Source organism: Stenella coeruleoalba (genome assembly GCF_951394435.1).
Source record: "Stenella coeruleoalba genome assembly, chromosome: 13".
NCBI lineage: Eukaryota > Metazoa > Chordata > Mammalia > Artiodactyla > Delphinidae > Stenella > Stenella coeruleoalba.
The window spans coordinates 33,599,351-33,622,098 of NC_137159.1; the positions used below are offsets into that span (position 1 = coordinate 33,599,351).

Consider the following 22,748-nt stretch of genomic DNA (forward strand, 5'->3'; position numbering starts at 1 on the left):
GTGTCAGGCACCACGCTGGACTCTCTATATACTTCCTTTCAAATTCTCATGTTTTGTAAGTGAGGAAATGGATCCTCTGAGAAGTTAATTTGTCTGCAGTCACACCATTTTTAAGTGGTGAGATCAGAAGTAGAACACAGGTCTATCTGAATTCAAAACCTGGGCTTGTTACTATAACCCTACTTTATCACTATGATATAGCAGAGTAGAAAGATGTAGTGCTTTGTTTAATCAGTTTTCTGGTTAATAAAATGTTACAGATATATCATTCATAATCTACTCACAGTTCAAATATTAGAATAGGGCAAGTAAGTAGCAAGGAAATAGGGATCAACTCAGGGTGGGGGGAAAGAACTAATTTTACAAGAGTAAGAGTCAGAGCCACCACAAAATAGTATGGGTGTCATGTGAAGTCGTATGCCCCCTTTCTTGTAATTAGATACTAGAGACCATATGTAAAGCATAGAGCTGAAGAGGCGTCTGCTTTTTCGTGGAAGATAATCTTGAAACTCCCTAACAGTTTTGAGACTATGAATCTGGACGACAGAGACCCACAGCGAGTAAGAGTTAATCTTTGCTGATTCAGAAGGTACCGTAAGGCTTTTCAGTGTTTCATGGACATCACTGTGACCATCTATCATGAGTCCTGAGATGAGGGGAAATATTGGATTTCTGGCTAAAAAAAGATCATGTCAAATAAGCCTTTTTATTTTTAATTTTTTTAAGCTATTGCCAGGACCTAAAGTTCCTTCTAGATCAGAAGTCTGAAAACTTTCTTTTAAAGGGCCAGTTAGTACATATTTAAGCTTTGTGGACCATACGATCTCTGTCCCAACTACTTGACTCTGCCTTTATAGGGCGAAAGTGGTCATAGACAATATGTAATGAGCATGCTGAGAAGTTTTATTTATAAAACCATTTGGTGACCTAGATTTGTAATTTTCCAGCCCCTGCCCTAGATGAAACACACCAAAATTGTTCTCCATATTTCCTTATCTAGTGGCTAGACAAAAGTCCAGATCCCAAAACCTAATCACAATGGTTTAAGATCACCTAAGTGTCTCTTTCTCTTGGTTTACATCAGAGATCATGCAATCAAAGATAACACAATGTCAGTTGGTTTCTTAGCAAACGACAGCCACCAGAATAAGTGTATTTGGAAATATTTCCAACATTAAAAAGAAATATTTGGTAAAAAGAAAAAAGGTCTCAGAACAGCCTTTGGGAAATTAACTAGGGCCATCGATTACGCTAAGATAATCTCTAAGGGTTTACTTGACACATAGCCAGTGTTCAATATGATGACTGTGGCCAAAAATTATCTGTGAAAGTAACTATAAATGAATTTAGAGGAAATCTTAATTTTTCCCTTTAGTTATTTAAGTGGTAAGAAGCCCATCAAAATAATGACCAATGTTACAATCTGCTTTTGTTCCATGGAAATGATGTTCAACTAATACACTGCCTGAGCACCACTACATAATTACCTAGGCACTGTGGTGACAGATAGTTTAGAAATACTGAAGTAGCTATTGATAAAGCACATGGAAAATGTGAAGATTCTTCAGGTTTCTGACAGCAGAGGTAGACGCTAGACGCCTTGGTTTAGATGGGGAGCTCATAACTTTCTTTCAGTTGCTCGACGCTTTCTCTGGATTCTGCTCATTTAGGGTCCACTGAGCACGCATTCGAAACAGTTGGGCTATGTCTGTGGGGCATCATTCTTCCCCTGGATCTAGCATATTGTCAACCACTCTCTTTTTTTCTTTTTGAAGAAAGAAAGCCTGCCATTGACTCACTTGTGCTTTAAAAATACCTAACATATGAAGAAGGCATGTTCACAACACCCAGGCAATTCTACAGAGAGGAGGTTTTGGGGTAGGGACATCTCAACTCTCTTCTCAAAAAAAAAAAAAAAAATCTGCTTTAATTGAGTCAAAATATTTAAGGAAGTAGCCAGGTGTCAAGACAGCCACAATTTTCATATTAAGAAGGATTCCACTACATGGAATTTCTCTGACTGTGGTTCCATTTGGAAATCTTACAGAGAAATGGGTGATTACTTTCTGGACTGAGTGCATGGGGGCTTTGCCTCCTGACAACACGTCCAGAGGGATTTACTGGTTTAGTCTCGGACTCTTCCTTTCTGTGATTACTTTGAAAAATATTTACCCCCAAACAGTTAAGTTTGTGATCCTGCATGTGCAGAATTCCTTGTGTCTGTCTCCTAATGAGAGAAGAGCCAAGCTGACAGACCCGGGTGGGTGAGGCTCTAAATAATCCCTTAATTTTTTTCTGTTAATCTTTCAAGTGAAACAAATCTGGAATTATTCAAATGACAGTGTTGTACCTGAAAGCTTGTTATTTAGTTAACTAAGACCAACAAAGTTAGTCTTATTTAGTTAACAAAGTAGCAAAAACATATTACTATATGTATGAATAACATGTGATATGATGTTATAATATATATACATATTACATAAGAATTAGGTGGCTTTTCTTAGTCTGAGAGAAAAACTCCGAAATATTATTGCTTAACTACAAATTTCTCCACAAACTTTTTTCCTTTTACAGTGTATCTCTGGACTACCCACCTATCTTTGTTTCATCTTCCTACTTAGGTTCAACTCTTCAGCAACTAAAAATCCACCAACCCTGCAGTTTATTCTGTAATAAACTATGATCCCTTCTGTTGTTAGTTTTACATTAGAAAGAGAGCTAATGCGTGTGAGATACTGTGTAAAGTGTTTGCTTGAATTTTTTCATCTTTCTAACAAGTCTTGAGAGGAGATATCATTGTTATTTTAAAGATGAGGAAACTAAATAGTAGGGAGTAAAATTGATTAAGCATGTACACTTAATAAATGATATAATTGGTATTCAAACCTAAGGCAGTTGGATATGAAAACTTAAATTCTAATGTATCTTTCACAAGCTATTATTGGAATTCATCAATTTAGAAATTACAGATGAGAATTATATCTTAATACTTATATATGTTATATATAAATATTGTGTATATGTATCATATATTGTATTACATATATACTACGTATTATATATAATATATATAATATGTTATATATCCATGTCCTATTGTATATAGGTATAGATATATCTATAATATATGTATTATATGCATGTATTATATGCATACACACGTACATATATATTTCATTTGCATATAAATAAAATTTCCCAACTCATTGCAAATGTTGTATAGAATTTACATGGTCACTTACATGTTTTCTGCATTTCTACAAAGGAATCTGCAATGAAAGCCATTAAATAGAATGCAATTTGTAAGCCTTTCATTAAATAATGATTCTCAGCTGGATTTCTGAAAAGGGAATATTAATGTCACCATATGTAACTAGCATTGCAAAAAATTAGTGTTTCTGATTTTGTCTTGAATCAATCATTTTAATCTATGCATAAATGTATCTTTGCTGATACATTTCTGTCCCAGACAACCTAGCACAAATTGTAGGCTGAAAGCAGCCATGTCCAGAGTATAATTTTTTGTGAAATACCACTAATATTTCAAGTTTCTTGGGTTTGGAAGGGAATGATCAAATCCATATGTAGAAAGTCAAAATGCTGCCCCTCGAAGTCCAGTGGCTAATTACTATTCCCTAACGTGGACGATCTTGGCATGGTTAGGCAGCAAGTCAAGTTTCCAATGCCAACCCCAAGCTAAGCTTCTGGACGTGGGAGCTGGAATGAGTTGGGATGTGGGTTCTGTGATTAAAATCTCTAAAGTCCTAATCTAGTTGCCAAGGTTTAAAAATGCTTTGAGGCATTTTGGGGTTTTCTTGGAAACTGTGTTATCAGGCAAGTTCTACAGCATTTTCTCCAGGTTTGAAGCGTTGAAATATGCTATTGTCCATGCTTATTTTATTAGTCACAAGAAGCTGTTTTAATAACAAAGATTAAGTCGTCAGCCAATGACAATCAGAGTCTTAGCTAAGAGAAATCAAGAGGAGAACAAGCAGAAGAATTCTAAACAGAACTAGATAAGACATGTCTCCTGGTGAAGAAAATGTGCTAAGAAGCTTTGCTTGGGAAGGCATACAGATTTGTGGCCACTGCAATGTCTGACATGTTCACTTTGGGTGGAACCTGCAGCACGATTGTATTTGATTGTTTGTCTTAATTTTCTTTTATTCTATAATATCTCCCCTCCCCCACTTTTAACCTGAGTAACTAGTTATTTTTTATTCAGAGGAATGGATTTGATTGATTGCTTCCTCATGGTGTCATTTAACTGGTTTCTCTATTACTTGTATTTCCTGTACACTAATGAGATCTAGACATTAGATTAGATTATGAATCAAATTTGTGGTCAGAAAGAATTCATAGGCATTGCTGTGTCATTCTTATTGCATCATATCCGTAAGCATATAATATCTGGTTGATCAATCAGTGTCTACCAGGTAACATCAGCCTGACCCATCCATTATAATATTTCCCATTAACATTTTACCAAATGCTTTTGGCAGCAATGGATGAAGGCTACGTGTTGTTTTGTTTAAAATTTTTATTGGAGTATAGTTGCTTTACAATGTTGTGTTAGCTTCTACTGCACAGCAAAATGAATCAGCCATGCCTGTACAGATATCCCCTCCCTTTTGGATTTCCCTCCCATTCAGGTCACCACAGTGCATTAAGTAGAGTTCCTTGTGCTATACAGTATGTTCCCATCAGTTGTCTATTTTATACATAGTATCAAGAGTGTATATATGTTAATCCCAAATTCCCATTTCCTCCCACCCCACCCCTTTCCCTCTTGGTATCCACACATATTTCTCTACATCTGTGTCTCTATTTCTGCTTGGCAAACCTTGATCCTTTATTTCCTTAGGGAGTACAAAAATCTTTTTGAATGAGACTTTTCCAGCTAAAAGGAGAAAGTAAGGTGGATCACCACCCCTGAGAAATAACCGAGGGCCCCAGACAGGGACAGTAGAACAGTACACAGCAACTGAATAAAATAATTCAAATGGACAAGCTTGTAAAATATTTTCAACATCCTCAAGTATATTTTACAAACATGTTTACCAGTGCTAAACAATAAGAAAATCTCCAGTCTGGTGGGTAAGCCAAAGCCTCAATAATAACTAAATAAAAAAATAAAATAAGTCAAAATAAAGGCTCAAGTACAGAATGGCCTTCATCTTTACGCTTCTTCCTGTTTCTTCTATTGATATCCTGGTAGTTTCAGTCTCATTCAAACCTCAAGTAAACTCCAAGGAAAGTAACAAGGCGACTGCTCTATTTATTTTTATGAATGTTGCACACATAATGCTTTGAGGGTAAATATTTAGTTAAAACCAAACAAACTGTAGAGGCCAAATTGTCTTGTCGTTTCTTAGCATATTTATCTCATAACAGCAGCCACCAATATAGGTGGTTTGAATGTCTTCAAAAGTAAACAGCTACCACCAAAAATAAAACAAAGCAAAATAGAGTGAGGATCTGTTTTTTATCCATCCTCCCTCTGCCTTTTCTCAACTGGGGCTCCTCATCTCTACCGTAGAAAACAGAAAATGATTTGAGTAACTATTTTCTCAGTTATCCCAAGGATGGTTCATAGCTAATAACATTCTGGATGCAAAGGGGAGAGGGGAATTTATTACTTAAAATGGATGCATGAGGCATTAGGCCTTAATTCTCTTGTGGGAACTCGATGGTGAGAGGCTGCTTTGTAAGCCTGAAAGATCCTTGAAAACATTTCTTGCTCACCTTTGCCTTCACCATGTTTCCCAGCTCAGCACCTTGCCCATAGTAAGCGATCAAAAAACATTGGACATTCATTAAATAAGTGCTTGATTAGGCCTAGATACATGGCCTGGGAGGCCTTACTCCCCAAAACTTGCTCTTTTGCAAGAAACATAAAAATAGTGCCAAAATTTCCTATTGCTCTACTTTCCAAACATTTCCATTCCCCCTTCTTTTAAAATTTTCTTTATAGAACGTATTCTTGTCCAAAAGACTGTATTTTTACTATTTTTGTCTATCCCACTCCAGTAGAATATAATTATTTTTTTTTATTTTGTTCACTACCTCCCCCCTTCCTCCCCCACTGTGTCTAGATCAGTACCTGGCATATAATATTCAAGGAACCAATGAATATTCAGGGTCTTCTATGAAATGTATGAACAACGTGCTTTTTACATATTTCTTTAACTCCATATTTGTGTATGTTGCCCAAACATTCCCAAGTTCTGTTTTTATCTTAAATAACTAAATAAAACTAAATAAAACAAACTTATTTTCCATGTAACTGTAGGAAACCCTGCCCCTGAATTACTTTGCTAATTCTTGGTAGGTGCTTAGATGTCCCCATTCATCGGCTGTCACTCCCCGTCTTGGGCTGCTACCCCAAAACTGCTCTGTTGTTGCCACTTGCTCCCCAGACAGCGCCAGTTGAGGCTATGGCCTTTGTCCTTCCTCTCTCCTCCCTGAGTGTAGACACAGCCTCTATCTCTAGTCCCCATACTGCAGAAGAGTCACATTAGGTTGCCACGGTTAAGCAACTTTGCTGACGATTTGGAGATGTCACAAGAGACACACAACACAGACAGCTCTGGAACAAACACTGCTGGTCCTGGTCACGAGCCATCACAGATGATCTCCTGTTGGCCGTTTCTCTGCTTAGACCTAGGTCTTCTGTCCCGTATCTGGGACTCATGCTCTCACCGTGCCAGAGTCTCCTTTCCCCTTTTCTCTCTTTTCTTGTCTATACGCTTAGCTCCTCCCCACAGCCTGGACTACTTTCCCTTTACACTGTTTGCTACGTCCCATTGCTGATGGCTTTACTTCTAGACTAGGCTTTAAGCCTTGCCTTTGAAAACCGAAAGAGCCCATTAAAGAGTTTTCCCAGATAAAAGCAAATTATTCCCCTGTTTGATGTATTTTGCTGGTACTTTTAGAGTGTGCCAAAATGTCCTTGTTTTACCCTGGGTTTCTTCTGGAGAATAGAGCCTGAGACAGACTTTTGTTTTTGGAAGTGGTTCCAAGGAACAAGAAATAGGACTGTGAGGGTAAAATAATTCAAGGGTGCATGACCGAGCAAGCCACCAGCGTAGTTAACAAGTTTGATCCTGCTGGCACAGTCTAAGGAGCTGTGCAGACATGTTCCAGGATTGTCCCAAGGAATGAAAGGGGAAAGCCTTTAGCCATTTCTGACACTTCCAAGGCCCATAGAGGATATTTGCATGTGTGTCAACCTAGTGTCACAGTGTCAGAGGACCTCTAGGGTATATGCCACACAGCTGAGGGAGACACTGCATTTTATCCCTGTGTAAGAGTGGCTGCCACCCCTGTGGCTGAGGTAAAGGACATGCTGAAAGCGTAGAGGGTGGTACCCCAAATTGTTAAGTATAAAATCCAACACCAGGCAGAGACTCAGAATTATTGGGTTTGTAATCCCACTCTGCTCCATTACTGACTGCGTGAACTTGGACAAATTCCTTCTCTGAGCTTACGTTTCCTCAAAAACTAAGGATGATTGAAGTTTGGAGATAATTTAACTAAAACACAAAACAGCAGAATCAAGCAGATAATAGGCACCCCAAATGGAGTAACTATTATGATAATATAGGAACTTAATTTTAAAGTATTGGCTGTTGAGTGACTACCCAAATTGAACTCAGGAAATAATAAACGATTTCTGCAGTAGTAGACAGTCACATTTCCGTGGGAGGAGATGCTGTTCCTCACGGTGGGAGGTAGGTTCCTACATTGCCATTATTTTTTCAACCAGAGACTTAAGTGAAGTGTAGATGCTCTATTGCCTTGAAAGCATGGGGGCAGATGCACTGCAAACATGGCCACGTCCTTAGGCATCCCTGATATGCAGTAACCTCCCGCAATGTTAGTGCCATAATGAACACGTACACTTAGGGCTATGAAGAAAGGAAAGTTGAGTAGCAATGTGGTAATGATCCTTCCTAAAGGTGAAAATCTCCCCAGGAAAGCCAACCACCACCCAAGGCTGGAAGCTTTTTCACTTCAGAGCAACATGGTTGCCACACTCTCTCATGGACACTTGTGAACATTTTAGCGATGGAGACAAGGGATTTGGCTGAAGTTTCAAACCGAATTTTGAAAAGATAATTGGTCCTTCCAGGAAGCAACAAATGTAATGAAACCATCTCTGAAGTTTGTTTAGATGTGTCCAGAAACAAAGCTCATGAAGAGATACCCAGGCAAATTCAGATTTATTCTTCAAAATGTTATCATAAACAGAGCTGCCAAGTCAAGGTGAGGCACGTCGCCAAATGTTGCAAACAGTTGTCTCTTGTCAGAAATTCCAGGAAAGTAGCAAAATGATAAAAAAAAAATACCATTATAAAAGAAAAGAAAATAGTCTCTAAGAATCATTGTGTATTAAAAATACTGGAAATTAATTTTGCTGCAGTAACTAAAAACACCACTAATTCAGACTCCTATTGCCTATGAATGTAAAACAAAATTTAAAAAAAACCCAAGAATCAGCATTTGTAAACGTGCTTAGGTTTGCCTGAAATTACACGCTTTACCAAACAGGACAGTTCATACCGTTGTCAATGATTGGTCACAGCAAGATGCCTGTGGCCGTTTCTGTCGTTAGGTTAAAACCACTATGTTAAAAGCTCTTTGGGTGATTCTGGAGCCAACTGAGTTATTTGGGATTCACCTGGGCTAGTTTACGTCATTATGTAATTCTTTTTTCTGTGATGCTTTATTTCTTTATGTAACGAGGTCTGTGTCCAATGCGTTGACACACATTAGCACCATATATTTATAATAGATTTATTAGTTTTCAAGGTTCTTTCATATTTGTCAATCTCCTGTTGACATGTTTTGATATTTCAGTTTGAAGTGTGTTTGTGTGTGTGTGCATATGTGCATGTGTGTACGTCTCTGGTTGAACATATAAGTAGAAAATTACCAAGAAGTCATCTCATCTACAAGGTATTATTTCGGTGGAATCTGGCAGACTTCTTTTCTGCCTTTAATGGTCTTCTTCAACCGCTAATGCCCAGAATTCCATTTGTGGTGATGCATCTGGCTTGTGTTAGTCCTCTGGAATTCTTCTAAGAGAGGTGATATCTGAAGTCACATCAGACATTGAGTGTCTGTGAGCCAGTTTGTTAGAAATGTTTTGTTTGAAGGATGTGAGTAGCTTGTGAGGGCACCGGGCACCTAGAGGGCAGGGGTAGAATTACCATCGAAGGATGGTGGGTGGTAAAGGACACAAAAAGGAGAGACTGAAAGCGTGCAGGACCTGCCATCCCCCAAGTGGGCCCTCTACCTGACGCTAATGGGATGCAAATTAGACACTATGAAATTGATGAAGCTTTCATATTTCCTCACATAAAGTATGTCCTACCCTCAACAGCTAGTCTGTTATCATAGCCATAGAGAAAAGGGGAAGGCAAATAGCACTCTTGGAAGGATGATGAGATAGAGCAGGAGGGAAGCCCCTCTGGTTCTCAGAGACTGTGGAGAGGACAGAGGTTGGTAGGGGCTAGTCTGAGTTTCCTAAAGAAGGCTGGGGCAGAGTGCCAGGTAGGGCACCAGCTGGCTTGCCAGCATGAGAGGATGGGTATCCTTAGAACATTGAATATGAAATATGTTAGAATCAGCCAGCACCCACCAAGCGCCGAACGAGACCCTGTAGCAGACAGCAGACCAAGGGCCAGATGGAGAGCCACCACGAGGGACTACACTCCCACACCAGGTAGGGAGGGGGATAGGCGTGGGAAGAAACAGCAGTCACAGGAGGTTGAACTGTTCACGTTTGAAGAACTGGGGTGGGGCAGTGGAGGAAGTTTAGGTCAGCTGTAGAAAATAAAGATGTTACAATTTTCCAGAACACCTGAATAATTTTACGACCGCTACAACAATTTTCAAAGAAAATATCTATTTTGAGGGAGCTTGTTCATGCCCTCGTCTGGGGGTTCTAATGGGGAGGATTTTTCCATATCTTTATTCTAGGAGAAAATTATTATGCTTTCCTATCTTTCTTTTATTAAAAAAATAATTAATTAATTTAACATCCTTATTGGAGTATAAGTACACTTTACAATGGTGTGTTAGTTTCTGCTGTATAACAAAGTGAATCAGCTATACATATACATATATCCTCATATCTCCTCCCTCTTGCATCTCCCTCCCTCCCACCCTCCCTATCCCACCCCTCTAGGTGGTCACAAAGCACCGAGCTGATCTCCCTGGGCTATGTGGCTGCTTCCCACTAGCTATCTATTTTACGTTTGGTAGTGTATATATGTCCATGCCACTCTCTCACTTCATCCCAGCTTACCCTTCTTAATGGGCAGAAATAATAAATCCAACTAATGTGATCAGGTTCCGTCTTCCTCAGGAGTTGTAATTTTATAAGATCAGATGAGAAGCTCTTGTTCATGATGAGTATAAGGTAGCTTTCGTGGCTATATCTCATTATCAGATCCAAATTGTTAAATTTTATTAAAATAATGACTACCTCTCAAGAAAACACTGCCAGAAACTTGAGACACTTACAGTTCTTTGGGACTCCTAATTCTGATTACTAAGCAGTCCTCTAATGCAGTGTTTTTGGGTTGCTGCATAGTTTCTAGGTAAAAGCAAGATGGCTGAGATCTTCTGAATAGGCCCTTTGATGGAGGACTCAGGCTCCCTTTCTTTAATGGCTGTGACTTGGGTGTATGGTAGTGGGTGGCAGTAAAAGTTATTCGAGATGTCACATTATACAAAATAATAATGACTTTTTAAAAAGGTGTGAATTGAAATGAAAAGGCTGCAGCTCTGAAGTTTCAAGACAAACTATGCAATATAAATAATCAAAATATCATTTGGCTTCGGTGTGAGCCCTAATTCTAAACAGCTTACACATTTTCAAGTCAGAGTTACAGGAAAAACATTGATAGCTAAATAAACAGAGTGAGTACATGATTAATGTTTAAAATAGTAAACACTTCACATTTGTAGCATTCCTTTAACAGATTGGGTTGGGAGACCTTGTTTTCATTCCTGCTTTGCAATCTGTGTTTTATTTATTTATTCTTTTTATGTTGAATTCCTCTATTTTAATTTACCTTTCATCTTAATTTACTCTAGGGGGCAAAGTGAAAATGTCTAAAATAAGTTAAAAATCTAAAACAATTAGAAAATTTAAGACTGAGCAGTAATCAACTCTAAGAACATAACTGCCTTTTTCAGCAGGATGAATTGTGGGCAATAAAAAGATAACATTAGAAGCTATTTTCTTTAGACTTTTAAAGACTCATAAAGCTACATTTTATATTTCTAACAAAGAAATAAAATTATCCGGGAAAGTTTGGAGGCTAAGAAGAGGTGGGGTCTTTTTTGCTTATTAAGAGTTATATATAAATATAAGGATAGTGAGGGGCTCTGAGGAGGGATTTCACCTCACGGACCCCAACAGCCCTGGACAAGATATATGCATACGGTGTGATATCCAATGTATGGATGGTCCAGGTGTACCCATTCTGTGCATCTCACTGGTTCTTCTTTTGTTCCGTGATATGTTTTCCTGGGACACAACCAAGATGTACTGTTGTATTGCACATCATCCTTTCTGGTCAAAGATTTACTTTGGGAGACCGTTTAGAAAATATCTGTTCACGATCAAGCATTTCATCATTTTCCTATGTGATGCCATTATTTCTGTATAAATAAAGTCAATTTTAATTTTAATTCTTAGAACTCAACAGCCTATTAAAAAAACAGGTCCGGGCTTCCCTGGTGACGCAGTGGTTGAGAGTCCGCCTGCCGATACAGGGGACACGGGTTCGTGCCCCGGTCCGGGAAGAACCCACATGCCGCGGAGCGGCTGGGCCCGTGAGCCATGGCCGCTGAGCCTGCGCGTCCGGAGCCTGTGCTCCGCAGCGGGAGAGGCCACAACAGTGTGAGACCCGCGTACCGCAAAAAAAAAAAAAAAAAACAGGTCCACTTAGCCACAAACAGAGCTACTCTGAGTCTGTCATTTTGCAGCTAGTGCAGTATCCACAGAGGAGCATTTGGGCTTGGGGCTGACTCTCCTTGGTGGGCAGTCCTTGGGATGCATCCAGAGGGTGCTTCAGAATTAATTTGCACAGGAAACTATCAAGAAGCGAAATGGACTGGCTTCACTGTGTGTTTGGATCTAGTGTCACGGACTTCAGTCCTCTCAGGTTGTGGTTGTCCTTTCATGCTGCCATGTTCTAAAAAACCTAGCTATCTGGCATGAAACAGAACACGTAATGGAAATTTACAAATTTTTGCACTCATCATCCAAAGGATATCGTGTCTGATATTGTGTTTAGACAACTTGAAAAGCCACTTATGCACAGATTCTAAAATGCGGCACTCAAAGTGGGTATTTCACAGAATTGGTCTGAAAGGCACACCCACCCTCCCCTCCTCTCACCCTCTTATGAGCGTTTGTTGAGCCCTTAATTTAGGCATGTGTTTGGGGGACTCCAAGCATGAATAATTTGGGAGGGGGAAATTTACGGTCCAGGGTGAGTCCAGACAAGTAAAGGCCAAGCTATAAAGAACAAGGCAGGATGGAATGAAATAAAAGTTATTGAATAAGGTATGGACATGTTGACATAGGACTAATCTAGGAAAACTTCTTCTAGAAAGATGCATTTCGAAGGACGTATATGTAGGATTTCAATATATATAAAAAGAGGGAAAGGTATGTAAGTCAAGTTGGGGGACTATGGCACATTTGAAATGTAGAGAGGGGAAGGGGTCATAGTGGAAAACCGACTTGAAATGTGATTAGGGAGCAGATTGTTGAAGAATACAAAATTCACTTAACACACACTTTCCTCAGGCTGATGACGTGCCAGGCACTCATAACAACTTAATGGAGTCCGAGCTAATATGATCCTCATTTTACAGATGAGAAATCTGAGGCTCAGAGAGAGGTTAACTCATGAGGTGAGGTCCACAGCCAGCAAGTGCCAGAGCTGGGCTTCACACTCAGGCTTTCCAGCTCCAGTGTCTGTGCTCACACTGGCAAGATGTGAGTCTTGGGACTTTGTACCATGGTCTTTATTCGATGTAGAGTCTTTGGCAGCTTTTGAAGAGGTTAATGATCTCGTATAGGTGGTAGGAAGATCATTCTAGCAACAGAATGACAGCTATATTAGAAATTACTAACACCAGCACAAGGATCTTAAGCAGAAGGGGGTTTATACTTGCTGAAGCCTATTGTGTTCAACGCAATGTGCTGGGTGTTTTTTTGTACATACATTGCATTTCCCCACCTTTGGCCTTTGGGTAAAAAGAAATCATGTTAAGGAGAATAGCTCCTATGTTGCCAACTCTTATGCCTAACCGCTGTTTCAGGACCTCATCCCTTCCCCTCCCCCACTGCTTCAGTCTTCAAGTACTTCGGAGATTTCTAGGAAATCTTTCACATGTGCTTTGGGAAAAAACTGGTGATCTGCTAGTCAAGTGTTGTTCAACAGAATTGTCTACAATGAGGGATCTGTTACGGAGACTGAGGAACTAAATTTTCAATTTTAATTCATTTTGATTTAAATAGCCACGCACGGCTATCGGTACCATATTGGACAGTGCAGCCCAAGTTGGTGTTTCCTGGGCACATTTGCTGGTTCCCGCTTCTCCCACTGGGTATTTTTGGGGGAATGCTCTTTCTCCGAGGATGGCCCCTACCTCCACTGGGGACATCCCATTCTCCTACACCACTGCTTCTTCCGGGGACCGCTGACAACTCTCACCATAAGCCAGGGCTTCCACCAGGCAAGGCCACTGCTACTGACACTTCCCCACAGTGCCACTCTGGAATTGAGGAAAACAGATCTCCAAAAAGTACAAATTGTGCCCCAGCATGTTGTAGAAATTTTAGAGAAACAGCCCTTTGATTTTTACTTTTAGTTATTTGTAGCTCTCACTTAAGATCATAGAATGACAAACACCGATATGTTAGCATTATTCCTCTCAATTAACTTCAAGGTATGTTTTCAAAATTTTTCTTCTTGCCTGACCCCCTCTTCTTCTGGGATGACAGTTTCCTTTCAACAAGCTCTATGGTAGGTAAGACATCTAAGTTCAAGCAAGTTCAAATCTTTGGCAAATCAGAGTGCCAGTTTAGGTGCAGATTACACAGGCTACCTCATTTAACTTGTACAGGAAATACCAACCCTAGTAGACAGGAAAGAAAATTGAGACCCAGTGAGTTTAAATAATTTTCCCAAGGTCACCCAGCTTGTAGATGGTTGCAACAGGACTGAAATCTAGATCTAATTCAAATCAAGACTAGCGTCTGTCTATTTATAACAAGCTGTTCCTCTGTGGTGAGCCCACTGCAAAGGGGAGAAGAGAATTTATAATTACAGGAAAGATTCATGTGTATAACATACTGGTTTGAAATTTAAGTACAATGAAATTTTTTTAAAAGTGTGTATTTAAGAATAACTAGCGGGCTTCCCTGGTGGCGCAGTGGTTGAGAGTCCGCCTGCCGATGCCGGGGACACGGGTTCGTGCCCCGGTCCGGGAAGATACTACATGCCGCGGAGCGGCTGGGCCCGTGAGCCATGGCCGCTGAGCCTGCGCGTCCGGAACCTGTGCTCCGCAACGGGAGAGGCCGCAACAGTGAGAGGCCCGCGTACCGCAAAAAAAAAAAAAAATAACTAGCAAATCTCGAACAGTAGGTGGGTACATAATTACAAATCATTGTTTTCAAGTGTGCTGCTCTTTGAATTGAGATTTCACGTTTCAAACGAGTTTGGCATGTACATGTCATAAAGTGCTAAATCAGATATCAAAACCGCACAGTGGGTGATACTTGGAATGACCACAACCAAGTCACTCCTTAGAACTAGCTAGGAGTCACCAAGGAATTTGTGCCTGGATTGCACACCTTGCTTCTACAGTGTACACATATCTTAAGATGCTAAATTCTTTGGACCTGCTATGCTATTACTGTAGAGATTTGTATAGAGATTTGTACAACTAAATCAGGAACACAATTGTTTCTATAAAGCAGTGACTAAGACTGGAAGATAATAGACAGTCAGCAAAACCAAAATACTACTCCGCCTTCCCACCAGGGGCCTGTGTTTTAAATATTTAAAACAACAGCACCTGATACTTTGCAGACTTAACTTTAAGTATTCTTTCTCCCTGGAGTTAAGAGCAGGGGAAATACCCCCGGGTATCAGAACTAGTGTTTTTGACATGAGGTTGAAATTCTTTTGCTGGAAAGGAAAAGAAATCTTCTTTCTCTCTCTTCCTCATAAAAATCCTTCTTCCACTTCTATTCTCTATTAAGCAATTTTTAGTTATTTTATACAATAATAACCTTGTGAAGTTTGAAATTCAACTGGGAAGATGTAGCTCATAGAAGGCAAATCATTTGTTGTATCCATTCCAACCAAGATGTATTAAGACTGATCGTATCACCCATTATCTTGTTCTCTTTATGTTTTCATCACATATTCCAAACATACTATTTTTTGGTAAGTAACAACTTTCAGATGCTTTGAAAAATAATGTAACACCCCACACGTGATTTCTCACCATGCTATTTTGTGTATTTTTCTATATGCATTTTAAGTTATAAGTCATGGAGCATTGCACCATTATCTAAGCTGGGTCCTGCAGTGCTAGGGGGTAGAAGCAAACACCTTCTGCCTAATCAAATCTTATTTAATAAATGATGACACCTTAGGCCACCCCTTTGGTGGGAAGGCTTTTTATTTGACGTGAGGACGAAAGAACATCCTAGCGTCACCTCTGGCACATTTACTTCTCCCTTCCAAGCCTAGCGGGACTGGGTCTTCTGCCCTGGCGTAGGAGGTCTAAAACTGAATTTCCAGAAATCAAATTGAAGTTTCACTGTTCCTTGTCCTCCCAGGTGAGCTCCTGGGCTTCATGCTCACACTTCTAAAGCAAGCAGACTTTAAGCTAATTACGTGCTAGTGGATTCTCCCTTGCTGAATTTTGGCAGGTCACATCTGTAAATTATGAAAAATAAATGTGAAATATGCAGATGTCTTTTGTTTGAAGCAGATGTTTGGTCCTTCCTGCCAGAATCCAATCAGCTGTTCCCCTGGGGGCCTTCCCTCCCAAACATTATCCCAGAGCAGCTTGGAAACATGAAGGGGTGATCAGAATAGCGCTTCACAGTCCTGTTGGGAAGCTTCTGGACTTAGAGGCCTTTGTTAAGGAGAATTAAAAATAGAAATATTCCAGTCCACAGGAATCAGATTGTTCTGGTATAAGGCACTGGATGCAGAACACTTTTCTCGGATGGTGCTTGATAGAACTGGGAAGCAGGTGGGCTCAGTGTTGCCATGACATTCTCTGGGGCCTGCTTTTCACTCTGCCATCTTGATGATTTCCAGCAATACCTTGGGCAGTTACAGTCACAAAATTGCTGCCAGTGCTACTCATACCATGGCCCAGTATCTCCGCACACATAAATTCTACCTGAGACGATAGGTTTGATAATTCAAAAGTAAGCGGATGTTTGATGACTATGTACCTAATTGATTGCGTTTACACAACAGTCCAGAATAATTCCTTGAAAAGGCCCTCTTTTGATGTGTAGCTACATGACAGGAAAATCACATTGTTTAGGGCCACAGATTCTGCTTTGAGAGTGAAATCTCTCTGTTTGCGGATTCAGTGATTCTATCCTACCGAGATCTAATTTTACTATGAAATCTGGGTAAGGAAGATTTAGTAAGAGTAAAATATTGGCGTAGGTATTATATCTTTTTTAAACAAATAGCTCTGTAGCAGCATTAGTATAGGTTTTGCATGATCACAGCCATCAATCAGCTTTCACTCTCATGAAGTCTATTAAGTAAACATGGAGGCCAGTTGTAGGCTCCTCTAGGCTCCATGGAGGAAAAACCTGTAGAGCTGGTCAGTGTTGAGGTTGAATGTGGTGGGTGTCTCAAATGACCACTTCGATCCAAAAGGCCCAGATGTGCATTAATTCTAGGCTCTGCTGACAACTAGCATGTGACTTTGGACAAGTCATTTAGGTACTCCTAGACTCTATTTCCTCATCTATGGTAACATTGACCACAGAGAACTTGTTTAATGAGATAATGTAAGTCCAGTACTTAGACACACAGCATACGGTCCTGAAACAGCAAAACTCAGCAATGGCGAGCTAATGCTGTAATTTTCCTATTCACTTTCTACCACTTCTCAATGAGGATTTATTTTATGTGTGTTCACATGTATGTGTCTGCATATTTATTTACTTTTACTAACGCACATCTTTTGTACCACAGATGAACATATTTCCCCTGCTTCTGTTCACAGCAGAGGTTGGAAACCCCTTGCCAACATATTCTGTTCCATTATAGATACCTTATATGATGCTCAAAATCTCCCCTTTTCTTTCTTTTTGAGTAGTAAATTCTGTTTTTAATTGAAGCATAGTTGATTTACAGTGTTGTGTTAGTTTCAGCTGTACAGCAAAGTGATTCAGTTATACATACATGTATTTTTCAGATTCTTTTCCATTACAGATTATTACAAGTGTACATAGTTCCCTGTGCTACACAGTAGGTTGATTATCTATTCTGTACATAGTAGTGTGTATCTGCTAATTGAAACTCCTAATTTATCCCTCCTCCCACCACCTTTCCCCTTTGGTAACCATAAGTTTGTTTTCTATGTCTGTGAGTCTATTTCTGTTTTGTAAATATGTTCATTTGTATCATTTTTAAAGATTCTTTAACTTTCTTTTATGAGTCTCATCTCCAACAATGTTTCTCTTTTCTGAATCCGTTTCAAAATTCCAAGTTCTTTAACTGCAAAATTTCATAGTCTTCTAAAGGTCTGATTTGTAATGAGAGACTTTATGCTTAGCTAATACTTATTGTGCACCAACTACAAACCAGGCACCCAAAATACTGAGTGCGAATAAGACAGACAAGGGCCTCTCTTGGATGGAGTCTGCCTTCTCGTAAGGTAAATTATGAAATACCTTGCAGTCTCTGTACATGAGCTACCGTTTATGCTTTCCAGAATCATGTACTGAGGCTTTTGTTTTAGCAGCAGCATTATAGAACAGATGTATGTTCTATTTCTGTGCTTCCAGAGCTGCTATGCTCTCCGAGAACATTTTACCATATGCACAAGAGGAGTACAAATGTTTACAAAGTAAAAATATTGATCAGATGGTAGATGATTATTTTCTTCTTGACATCAAGTGAAATTAATCAGTTACTCTGGCAAGATACAGACAGCACCTTACTAAGCATTTATTTTGCAAAGCACTTTGTTATCTGTACTGGAAAAATATATCTTCTGAATCTGTTCATCAAGTCACTTAAACGAAATGAATATGAGGGAAGAATAAAATAAAAAAGAAATAAAAGATAGATATGGGCTGGATCCTAGGGCTGTTAATATTAACTTGATGGTATAAAATCTACAAACTGAAAATAATAATAACTTACGGTGTTAAAAACAGTATTTTCTTGTAATTCACATAAAAGAGGATTGGTAATAGTGCTCATCTATACTGTTGTTTGGGGATTAAACAAGATACATATGCAAGATTTTGTAAACCTGAAGTAGGGTGCAATTATTAGGTGACATATTGCCACCTCCACCAAGCACATAGGTAGGTTTTCCTATTCTTCTTTGACATCAAGGAAACTGAGTCTCGGAGAAATAGGCCAACCCACCTAAACCCACACAGACCATATACTGCAGAGCTTGAAAGTGAGACTAGGTCTCCTGCCTCCAAATTGAACATTTTCCCACTGTATCTCTCTGACTCTCAAATGATTTATGAATATAAAAAGCTATGCAAGAAGACTGTATTAATGAAATATAGACTTGATAATAAGCATCTGAGAAAAATAAAGAAAACAAGCATAATCAGAAAGGCTTCCTGAGAGAGGCAATAAGTTTTGAAGGAGATGGAACTGGGTTAAAGCATGTATTGTATATATTGTGTGCATTGTAGCCTTCCTAACCCCCTTTGGCTTCTGGCTCCCTTTCTGATTTAGATTTAATAATTCAAGATAATTTTTCCAACTCGGAAGATAATTTATACCTACATTCTATCATTTTTTGTTCCACAAGGACCAGTTTTCATGCCTGAGGAGGTGTACCCCTGGCCACGGGGCAGCCTCACGTGAAACAGAGTTGGGTACACAACAGAGAACAGATGTCAACAGCTTTCCTCATCCACCATTCAGAAGGGCATTCCAAAGAATGACCCCGAGTTAAAAGGTACTAGGAACCATGACCAACCCCTTGAGGAAGTCAAAGTTCAATTTCCTGGCCATTTTATGTCGGAATTTTTCTTGGAAAAGTAGAAAGTTCTAAAAAAGACTGATAATAATAATATAATAATTCTTTGTAGATCTACATCCAGAGTTAAAGGGAATGTATTTTAAAGACATCACTAAAGCATTTATCTAACTTTAACAACCTCATCAAAGAACATTATTTTTTAAAAAGAAGCCTCATAAAGATGTATGAATATATAGACTTATGATTATTCAAAAAAAATTGTACAAATCAAAATAAATTTGCCGGAGCAATTTAAAATAATTAACCTTTGACAAACCTCCCTCGCTGGTAATGGAATAGTAACTATATGAATAAAAGATAAGTCGTGACATTCAATGAATTACAATATTCATCCCATAAATTACTTGATATAATAGCTCTATGGTCTACATTTTTATAACACTAAAATGTCCCAAACACTAAAGAACCCATTCATTTCCTGTGTGTGGTTTGCAGATAGGTTGGGTAATTTCTTTTGCCTTCTTCAGAATATCCTTTAATTAAGTCTTTGCTCTTATTTTCCTCCCCAGATATACCCTGCGTCAGCCTGTCAACCATTTCTGCAGTACAGACACCTGCAAGAATTGAGGCTTGCACTCACGGCTAGAGTGGCTCAGGAAGATGAGTGAGTGTGAACCTGATTTGTATTTATTTGCTGGGTGGGACGGTTGAGGGGCCGGCATGGCCATCTGGCTGATCATCACATTTAAGGCTCTGCTGGTCCAGTAACTTCTGCAAACTGTGGGCCCTTTGGACAAGCTGCTGCTTCTCTCCACGTTTCTGTCTCCACTTCCCTGAGATAAAAGACTGGCACTAATACCCACCAGGGGAATGGAGGCCATCTTGGACCACATATAGATGAGAAGAGACCACAGTGGGAAATATCAGTGCTTAATAATGATAACTAGGAGTGTTTGTTGACAAATACAAGCCTCAGGATGACAGAAGGGCTGCAAAATACAGAGATCTGTGGTCCAAAGTGTGTTGCAATTTTAAACAAAGAATGGAAGTCTATGGCAAGAGGATGCCTCCTGAAAAATGGATGATTCTCTCACTACCCATTTAACCCATTAAGTGTAAGATCTGCTAATCATCTAGGGGTGACCAGTTGGCTTTATCCAACTCTTCCAAGCTATTTGCTAGAGTAGAATGAACATAGTGGGCCATGAAGGCAGCACAAGCTTCCAATTCAATGTGTGTCCATCTCCAGTGTCTTTCTCATGCATTTTACATGTGTAAATGTGTCTATGCTAATGTATCATTTAAAATTTCCTTATCCTTGATCTCTTAATCATGGTCTGAATTTAGTTATATCATAAAAATAGATACCATTTATTGAGCAGTTATTATACATCAGATATTGGGTCAAGTCCAATACCTGATATATATCTAAATATATCCAAATATATGTCTTATTTAATTCTTTCTGCAACGCATGAAGCAAGTTCCAGTTTTATTCCCATTTTGCATTAAGGAAATTGACACTTAGAGTTCCCAGTGATTTGTTAATTTAACTTTACACGTTTAACTGTTATGCTATACTTCTCCAGATAAACCATGCTCTCTGGCTACCCACACTCAGAATCCCTTTACAGAAAGGGTCAGCTTTGTTTTCCGACTTTGGTGTTATCAGGCCAGTGTTGCAGCTGTAGGTGATGGCAGGTACAACTCCAGAACTGGCCCTCATCTGGCTCCCTTTTTATCCCAAAGTCACAGACACAGGTGGGTAGGGCTTGTGCTAATTCCAGACCTCTAAGTAGATGCTGATGCTACAGAACCACTCCTGAGGGAAGGATGCACAACGCCTGCTGCTGTGCTGTCTTTTGGTCAAGATATTGATTTGAACCAAAAAATGCCTTCTTTCTGTGAAAAGTCAGATGGATGAAAATAAAGGACGTATGGAGAATAAAACGAGAGGTCACTAAATTCACAGCCCAATCTATCGTTCCTTAGTTGGAGGGACGTAATGGAATCTATATAGTTGGCCATACATTATTTTTTCTATTAAGGAAATAAGGAGCGATATTTTATCTTCTTCGAAATTGTTTTTTCTTCTTCGAAATTGTTTTTTCTTCTTCTTTAGAGTTTCAGAGCCAGGAAAGCAAGATTCGTTGGATGATCATAGATACATAGATGAGGATGGAGGACATAGAAATCTGGTAAAGGGACCACCCGTTGACCTGTCAGTTATAGATGATTTTCATGGGCCAGCTATTAACATTCCATGGAAAGGGCACTGCAGATGTCCCTGAAGGAAACACTACACTTGCTCAGTTGTCTCTTTTTACTGTTGAGAAAGTTGAAGCTCAGAGAAGTTAAGACCTTTGTCTAGCTTTGCACAGCAAGTTAATAGCTGAATTAAAGCCTGCCCTTCTCTCTTCAGCATTCATTCAACACATATTATTAAACATTTACTCTGGACCAGGAACTGAGTAAATTAAATTTGTTATTTACTTCAAACTTTGATTTTAGGAAAGAAAAAAACTGTATCTTAAAACTGTAAAGGAAGTTCTCTCTCCTTTTTCACCTGTAACGTATCTGTTCTTTTCCCTGGCTTCTTACGTTGAATTTTTCCACATTAGTAATCTATAGAACATGATTCTAAGCCTAGGCTAGAAAGAGCATTTTCGGTTGCAGTGATTTAAAAAAGTGAATATGTAATGAAAAGTTCCCCAAATTTTTATGAGAAGGTGCTATTTTGTATTTCATGGTGTTGTTTTGTTTGTTTTAAAGAAGGTTGAGCGGGGCCCAAAGTGAAACTCCTACTGAAGTGAATTTCCATCTTTTTAGTATGACCCACAGTAAGAAATACATTATAGCCTAGCATATGTGTATCTGTATATACACATATATATCTATTTGAAACGTGAAAAGTTTCTTGAAATAATACCCATGCATGACATAATAGAAACAACAAATGTGACTTTATTAATATTTAAATACTACAAGACGTGTCACACAGCCTATTCTCCCCTATTTCTTTTTCTTTCTTTTAAAAATTTTTTAAAGTGCTGAACAAAGCTCAATAAATTAACCAAAGCAATTTGGGCAAATGTTTCAATTCCCAATTTAATTTTGCTTCTAAAAATACGAAAAGGTCAGGTGGCTGGTGAATTTTGTCTGGCTCGGCCCTTGATCTCAGATGGAGTCATTTGCCATTCAAATGCTAAGGGTACAGTGGGAAATCTGCCCCCAATTTCTCTTTAGCTTTTAGAGTTCCTGAAATCTAATCCTGTGAGCAACCTTGAGCCTTGCCTCAACCTCTCTGAACTTTCATCACATATGTTAAATGAGGGGGTAGGTCTACATGACTCTCCTGATCCCTTCCAACTTCAAAGGTCTGTAATTCCACGATATTTTTCATTTGAAACCTGGATACCAGTGAAAACAAAGTCACCTCAAATGTATTCTAGGCATAAAGTAAGAATTTCTAGAACCACAAATGC

At 39.1% G+C, this 22,748-nt stretch overlaps 1 long non-coding RNA gene across 1 annotated transcript in view; it reads left to right on the top strand.

Moving 5' to 3' along the window:
* Window positions 1-22,748, top strand: part of LOC307196571 — an 85,603-nt gene that overhangs the window by 61,258 nt on the left and 1,597 nt on the right. Inside the window, exons 3-4 of the long non-coding RNA XR_013831169.1 lie at window positions 19,090-19,239; window positions 19,833-19,927. This is a non-coding gene — a long non-coding RNA (uncharacterized lncRNA). The remainder of the gene's footprint in view (window positions 1-19,089; window positions 19,240-19,832; window positions 19,928-22,748) is intronic.